Below are 8,457 nucleotides of genomic sequence, written 5' to 3'. Positions count from 1 at the left end.
GCGTGTGTGTGTGTGTGTGTGTGTGTGTGGTTAATGAGAGGAAAAAGTTCATACCACAAAAAGTTAAATATTTTAACCAAATTCACAACAGGGGTGAGGACTTTGAATGTACCCATTCAGAAACCGCACTCCTGCTGTTATTTCAGTTTCAAGTCCACTTTTTATTGCTTTGTTTTTAAAGAAGTTGAAGTGGAAAATGGGGTGACATTTAGTCTTCAAATGTAACACTAGTTCTAAGTTATCAGCAATGGTGGTCCTCACTCCTTATCTGGATTTATCCAGACCTCACAAAACCATTTAAACAGGAATGTGTGTGTGTGGCTCTCACTGAAAAACATTTCTAAATATTTTACTTTTATGGCTGTCTTAGTTAAAACGGTTCCCGACGATAAACAAATAAAATGGCTCAAGCTTTCAAGCTTTCAAACCATCAAAACAACGTCATAGCTTTGCTAACGATGAGAACGGATCAATGTATGAATGCTAAGTGCTAACCTATTGATTTTACGATTGACAGACACTGGTTGGTAACAAAAATATTAATTTTGGCGAGAAAGAAGTATAAAATAAATAAATAAATAAATAAATAAATAAATAAATAAATGAAACCCCAAGCAGAGATCTTCCCTCTCCAGACACCAAGGCCGAGACAAGCTCTCGTGGAGTCGGATCAAACCGGAACACCCGCAGCGGCTCCAGGCCACTAAGGCGAGCCAAAGCTTGAAGGGTCTGTTTCAAGGACAGCATTTGTTGAAAAAATAAAGTTGCCGTGGGAATTAATAAAGAACATCAGACTGAAAAGTGTTCGCCGCAACGCTTTCTGTATTCAAAATGCCGGCGGACATGCAAATGCTTCGTTCTCCTGCTTGACTTGGAAAACTTCACACAGAAAGAACAGTTTGAGAAGTTTGTGTCTGGCAGAATCAGAACAAGAGAAGCATAAAAAAAATCAATATAATATAATTAAAATGTCACCTCAGGTAATCACGAGCTACCCTGCCAAGAAGAATTTGTCTAAATATTTCACAATTTTTCACGCTAGGCTAGTACTAATGTTAAAATTATTTTATCAAAGCGGCTCGATGCTACCTAGCATAAGGCCATTTACTGAAACCAAAACAAAATCATTTATTTATTGATATCTTCAAGACGAATAAAGGTACATCCAATCCAATATACAGACCGAATTCTGTCCCGACAAAACGGTTGTAAATCAAACGGTCGTAAGTCGAATTCCATTCAAAATGGCCGTCTGACGTTTACACGACAGGAAAGTATACGATGTCAATCTGTTGTTTGTAAGCATCGTTTTCTATTGAATATACACCAAACTGTTTACAGTTCATTTATAGATTGTATTATTTTATATTTCATATTATCGATTTTTATTACTGTATAACTGTACCTGTATGTATACAAAACTGTTTACTGTACAGTTCATTTATAAATGTTATACTTACCCTGCTCTCCCTGCTAACGGACAGAATAGGTCGTCCGACACACACATAAAAGCTGTGCACAATACTACAGATGTTGCCGAGACGGTATTTGCATTGTATAACTACTGTCTTGAGTGTAGTCTCGCAGATGATTGCTGTGCGAGTGTGTGACATGACAGGCGTAGAATTTTTTTAAAAATGGTCTGGCAGTCGTGGTCGTAAGTACGCGTGATTGTATCTCGCGCCGGTTGTAAATCGGATGCTACCTGTATTTTTCTTTTGTGAGCACAAATCAAGAAACTCCACTAAAATAAACAAGACATACTCTTAAATAAATGTAGTTTGTGAAAAATGTATGATTTTGAATGTTCAACTTCTTTTTACATTACGTATGCTAAAGCTGTTTAAAATAAGTTCACAAAACCTTTATTTGTGCCACAATGGAGAGATTCCCAATTTACAGCATTAAAATTATAAAAGGGTGAAGTAGAAGTACAAAAAGTACATGAATAAATACAAATTACAACATAGAAATAGAAACATACTAAAATGGGTGAGTCGCGCTCTTTAGGCTAGCAAAAGTTAGCTAGAAAAGCTAGCCGATCAAAACAATTTCTCATTCTGCGCGTTCATTTTGTAGGCGAAGCTGGCGCAGCAAAATCATATTTTAACAAAATATTCATGTGCTGTGCTGTTGTCTAGCTCTGTTGTAGCTTAGCACCGGGCCACGCTCACTGACTATTACCTGACAGCTAGCGTGTTCATTCAAGAGCTATTTTGATAATAAGTAAAAATAAATTAAGCGCCTTTCAAAGCTCTCCAGGTCACTTTACAGTCACAGGATCGGTTTTTCTGTGGGTGAGAAGCGGCAGCCACACGCGCCAGCGTTCACTCAACCAGGAAAGTAATGGATAGAAAGCTAACTAGCTAATAGATAGCCAATAGATAGCTAATAAATAGCCAATCAATAACTAATAGATAGCCAGCCAGCTAGATATCTATACAAGTAATAGATAGCCAGCTAGCTAGATAGCCATTTTGAGAGAACGGAAAGCTATTTGGAGGCTAATTAGCTTCAAGTATTTTTTTTTTATTGAAATTTAATTTTATGTCATTTTTGCTGCCTTGTTTTCATGTCACCACGGTGACGTGCGCATCACACATGATATATCAGCATACAATATATATCACACACAACATCAGCATGAGATCATTCAGTGGCCTCATTCAACTTGTCTAAAAGCTTGTTATGAGCTAATAGCATTTGGAAAATATGATATGAGCCTAATGCACACACTTCACCTCAAGTGTTTTCCTTTTTAGCGCGGCAAAAAGCACAGGGTTTGACACACACCTGCACAAGTCCGCGTATACGATTACGTCGGCTCACATAAACAAGCGGAGATTAGTGTTCATCAACATTAACATCGGCGTGAACTTTTATGGAGACATTCCACCGCTAACGTGGCCGCCATAAAGTTCCATCAACACAGTTTGTCGTTCGGTGACACCAATTAGCATCGAAAAACAGAAACACAGAAGTAAATGTCAGCGTCATTAAAAACTACGCAAACACGCCGCTTGCGATATTTGCACTTTATACCATCATTGGTAAAATAGAATTCAAAATTCATACACACTAGCACGTCGATATCCTGCATTTTATGTGCGTCCCGCTTCGCCCGATGTCCTCCAGGATCCCCGCCGCAACATTTTTTGCCATTTTCCTCCCGGCCTGAATTTTCGGCCGCGTATCGTTCCATCAAATACAGTGATGCCTTGGTTTACGAACGAATGCATCGCTTGAGGAGACCGCCATAAGGAGCGTCAGCGCAGAGCGCCGATGCGTATGTGGAACTGTCGCGGCACGGAATTGAAGCGGATTTATGTGGGACAGGAGATGTGAGACAATCTCTTCGTCAATGAATGCTACAGCTTGCTTTCAACATTTAGCTTGTAGTCGACGTGCACATTCCACCTATCTATCCAGCCGCAGACTGTCCAACAGCATTAGCTAGCTAGATAGCTATCTAGCTATGTATTAGCTATCTAGATAGCTAGCTATCTAACTTATCCTGTGACTGTGAAGTGATCTTCAGAGTTTTGAAGAGCACTTGTAGATGAAATGTACGATCATAATAATAATCATAATCATAATTATCATCATAATCATCATAATTATTATTATGATGATGATGATTATTATTATGTATCTCTTAGTTGGCTAGCCTTCTATCAATTTGAGTTATTTCCGGGTTGAGTAAACGCTGGCGCGTGTGGCTGCCGCTGCTCACCCACAGAAAAACGTATCGTGTGACTGTAAAGTGACCTTGAGAGTTTTGAAAGGCGCTTAGAAATGAAATGTATTATTATTATTATTATTATTATTATTATTATGATATCCCTGATCCACTGGTGAAGAGACGCTTTGATCCTCTCCTCTTTCATGTGGAACTGCTTTGTGTAACAAAGAGGGTACAGAAAGTACTTAAGAATGAATGACTCTCTGTGTCTTTGTGTTCTCATTGTATTTGTTATTTATTTTTATTTTTCTTGTTCTTTTGACTTCAAGACGGCGCCGCGAGAGTGGCTGCCTTTCCAGCAGCTCATGTATTTTGTTTTTCTACTTTTATTCCTTTCACAACTTTGCTGCTGTGAAATGTAAATTTCTCCACTGCGAGACTAATAAAGGCAAATCCAATCCAATCACTGTACACAACGCACGTCTCCACCCTGACGCCCCCCCCCCCAAATACCCCATCGCGTTTCACCCTCTCTCAATAACCCCCCCCCTGGCAGGCAGATTTAGAAGACAAAAGCAGGAGGTCTTGGTGAGGGGGAAGCGGCGTCTTGGCTTTCAGGCGCCTAATGAGGATAAGAATAAAATATGGAATCTTTTTCAGAGCTTCTTGGGAAGTCTGGCGCGGCTGATAAAAGTGTCGGGAGCTGATGGAACAGCTTTGCGTGAACTGGATCGGGGGACGATGGAGGGGAGGTTCGAAAATAGACAAAGAAAGCTCCTAATGGATGGAGATCAACAGAGAAGGAAAAATGGCCATCAGGTGAACTTTGGAAGTGATCTGCTTCAAAAGTTTCCAGCACTTTGTCATTCGCACAGACTTCACTTGTCCTTTTGTAGAAGAATTCGGTTTGACTAACTTGCTACGAGCAACAAAATAGCAATATTTAAAAATATGTATGTAGTGGATTTTTTTTTTCCTGTATTTATCCCCAATTTTTTCTTTTTGCTTAGGAGACACCATATGCTTTGATCCTCTCCTCTTTCATCTAGAACTGCTTCATGTAACAAAGAGGGTACAGAAAGTGCTTATGGATGACTCTGTGGGTCTTTGTGTTGTCATATTATTTGTTCTTTTGACTTCAAGACAGCGCCGCGAGAGTGGCTGCCTTTCCAGCAGCTCCTATATTTTGTTTTGCTACTTTCATACCTTTCATCACTTTGCTGCTGTGAAATGTAAATTTCTCCACTACGAGACTAATAACGGTAAATCCAATCCAATCCAATCCAATACATCCACAAATCACTTATTACAGTGATACCTCAATTTACGAACGCTTTAACTCATGAACTTTTCGCCGCATGGACATTAAATTCGCGAGCATATAGCCTTGGCTGACGAACTAGTTTTCGGCGGATGAACGCCGAACCACACAGTCGAACAGCACCACGGTGGCTGGCGGACTGCTTTTCCCACACACCCTTTGAGTGCAGACGTGGTTTGCTATCTAGTGGAGTACTTTTGCTATTATGGGACCGAAAAAGACCCCACCACAAGCTAGTCTTAAACCAAAGAGGACACAAAAGAAAATTACGGTCGAGCAGAAGAAGGAGATCATCGAAAAACACAAACGAGATGTGCGTTTGTATGACTTAGCGCCCCAGTACCAGTACGCTAAATCGACCATTGTTACGTGTGGCTAATGGCTTCTGTGTTGTCTAAGCAACAGTCTCAGTCAGGCAATAGAAGAGGTTGAAAAACTTCTGTTGATTTGGATTAACGAAAAGCAGCTAGCAGGGGACAGTGTGAGTGAGGGTATTATCGCAGAGAAAGAACGGCAACGTCACTTGGATATCATCAAGAGGCAACTACATCAACGACCATCACAAAGGTAAATAAAATTTATTATACAGTAGTTTATTTCTTTAATTACAATACAATAGCACATTTATTATACATAAAATAAGGTATATTTTGTGGAGTTTTAAGGCATACTTAGTCGAAAATTAGGTTTTATGGGGACTTGGGAACGGATTATTCTCATTTTTAATGGTTTCTTATGGGAAATAGATGTCCGGCAGACGAACTTTTTGCCTTACACACACTTTCTGGTAATCAATTAAGTTCGTGAGCTGAGGTATCACTGTATGGCATGGCTATTATTGCAATTTTTTGATTAAAAAAATAATTTCATTGGTACCATAACCAAATCATCTTTTCCGATTGACATTAACTAAAATACTATTAATCTGTTCCATGATCCCACTACCGTCTTTCCCTGTCTCTCTGTGTCTTTCTCTTGACCCTCTGTTCACACACACACACACACACACACACACACACACACACACACACACACACACACACACACACACACACACACACACACACACACACACACACACACACACACACACACACACACACACACACACACACACACACACACACACACACACACAGAAGAAAAATGGCTCCCTCTGCAATAGTGACCTTTAAAAATTATACAGTGTTGACATACATAAATAAAACAGAAATAATGAAACACTACATTTCATTTTCTAATTCTATTCAATGGCCATTGATATTATGATGTGCACAAGGCCACACATGGGGGGCAATATCATACTGACACACGGCTAGACATGAAAACAGTCAATGTGATTCAATAAAAGTCACTCTTCCCAGAGGATAAATAAAATATTCCTATTAGTTCAAGTATGTGTCAAACTTTAAACATAAGCTTTGGTTCAGGTTTCAAAATCGGGTTTCAAACCAAGGTGAAGGTTGAAAAGTAAGGTTTCAAGCTAGTGTTAAGATTTCAAGATGATTCAAACTAAGGTCTCAAGTCAAGATATACCTAATCTTATTTTGAAACCCGATGTTTTGTTTGATTTGACTGATTGAGTGTTACAAAAATGTTGCATTTAAAGACGTCTGAACGTGTTAGTCTGATCGGGGCATTAAAGGACACAACAGTGGCTAGAGGAGAGCGGCTCATTCTCATTGAGTCCCCGTGCACGCTTGTCTTCACTTCGCAGAGTCCAACTCTTTGGACCTCCATGCGCCGTCCGCTCGTCACGGTAACCGAGCCGGCCACTGCGTCCGGCTCAATGGAGACATTTCACAATGACAAACATCCTGGGAACGCGGCCACATTCGGGGACAAAGTCACTTTACACCAGGGTGGGGGGGGGGGGGGGGGCAAGTTTGAGAGGGGTGGGTGAGTTTCAGAGGGGACTGCTGCTGCCTTGTCACGTCCAATTAGATGGACGCCATCCTCGTTAGCCACGGGTCAAATTCAATTACCCTCACGCGCGCGAGGCTCCGGTCACGGCCCAGGAGGCAGCGCAAAGTCTGTGTGTGTGTGTGCGTGTGTGTGTGTGTGTATGAGAAAGGACAGACATTTACATGCGCGGGTGAGTGACAGCGGGATAGGACAGGAAGCTGCTTCCTTGAAATTTGTGAACTGACAGGTATTTACATTTTGGTGGATAAGAATGGATGGAGTGTTTACAATTTGGGCGCATCTGGGTTATAATATGGTCATTTTGGATATGACATCAGTTGCCATTTGTTTTCGACTTCTATGCTTTTCATTTTGTAGATGTGTTGTTTGCAGAATATTGAATTTTCTTATTGTTTTTTTCTAATTTTAGTTTGTTTTTATTTTCTCAGTCTTAGTTTTATTTTATTTACTTTACCTTTTTGAACAGCATATTTATTTATGTGTTTATTTATCTATTTGTTTACTTATTTATTGTAGAAGTGAATGTTGAGTGCAGATTTTTTCTTTTCTTATTGCTTTTTTTCTAAGTTTAATTCAGCTTCATCTTAGTTTTTGTTTATTTTATTGATTTATTTATTTTACTTTTTTGAACAGAATACCTTCTCGAATTTTAGGTAGTTTTTTTAAGCAGTCTCCATTGCATAGATTTATTTATATATGTCTGTCTGCATGCATCCATACATACATAAAAATAAATAAATGAATAAATCAATAAACAGATGAATAAATAAACCAAGAAAACAAATAAATAAACACATGCAATGGAGACTGATTAAAAATCTAACTAAAATTTGAAAAGGTATTCTGTTCAAAAAAGTAAAATAAATACACCAATAAAATAAAACTAAGACTAAGATGAATTAAAAATGAATTAAACTAGGAAAAACATTCACATCTACAATAAATAGCATGCATGCATGCTATTTGTTTATCTATTTATTTTAAGTATCTTTATTTATCTCTTTGTTTTATGTATGTATGTATGTATGTATGTATGTATGTATGTATGTGTGTGTGTGTGTATGTATGTGTGTATGTATGTATGTACGTACGTACATGTGTGTGTTTAGGTATTTAAAACAAATAACATTTGTAAACTGCAATGTTGAAAACAACGTACGTACGTCCATCCGTACGTATGTCTTGTATGTATGTATGTATGTATGTATGTGTTTATGTATTGTATTAACATTTGTGAACTGCAATGTTAAAAACCCACCAATTCATGAGGTCACTACGAGGTCACAAAGGAAAAATACATAAATTAAAACAACTCCCATGTGAGGATTCGTCCTTCCTTTTTCTGTTGAATGGATGTCTAGAAGCAGTGCAGCCGGAGAAAGGCAGTGAGAGGAAGGGAGTCGACTCTTGACAACAACAAAAAAGAAGAAAAAAAGGGCTGCATGTGTTTAAAAAGACAGGTGGCGGTTCATTCAGGTCCTGTTGGAGATCTAGAATTTTTTTCCCCCATCGTGACGATGTTCCCACT

This window comes from Hippocampus bargibanti, linkage group LG06 (genome assembly GCF_051943395.1).
Source record: "Hippocampus bargibanti isolate YZ-2025 linkage group LG06, ASM5194339v1, whole genome shotgun sequence".
Lineage (NCBI taxonomy): Eukaryota > Metazoa > Chordata > Actinopteri > Syngnathiformes > Syngnathidae > Hippocampus > Hippocampus bargibanti.
Note: the sequence above shows the minus strand (reverse complement) of the source record.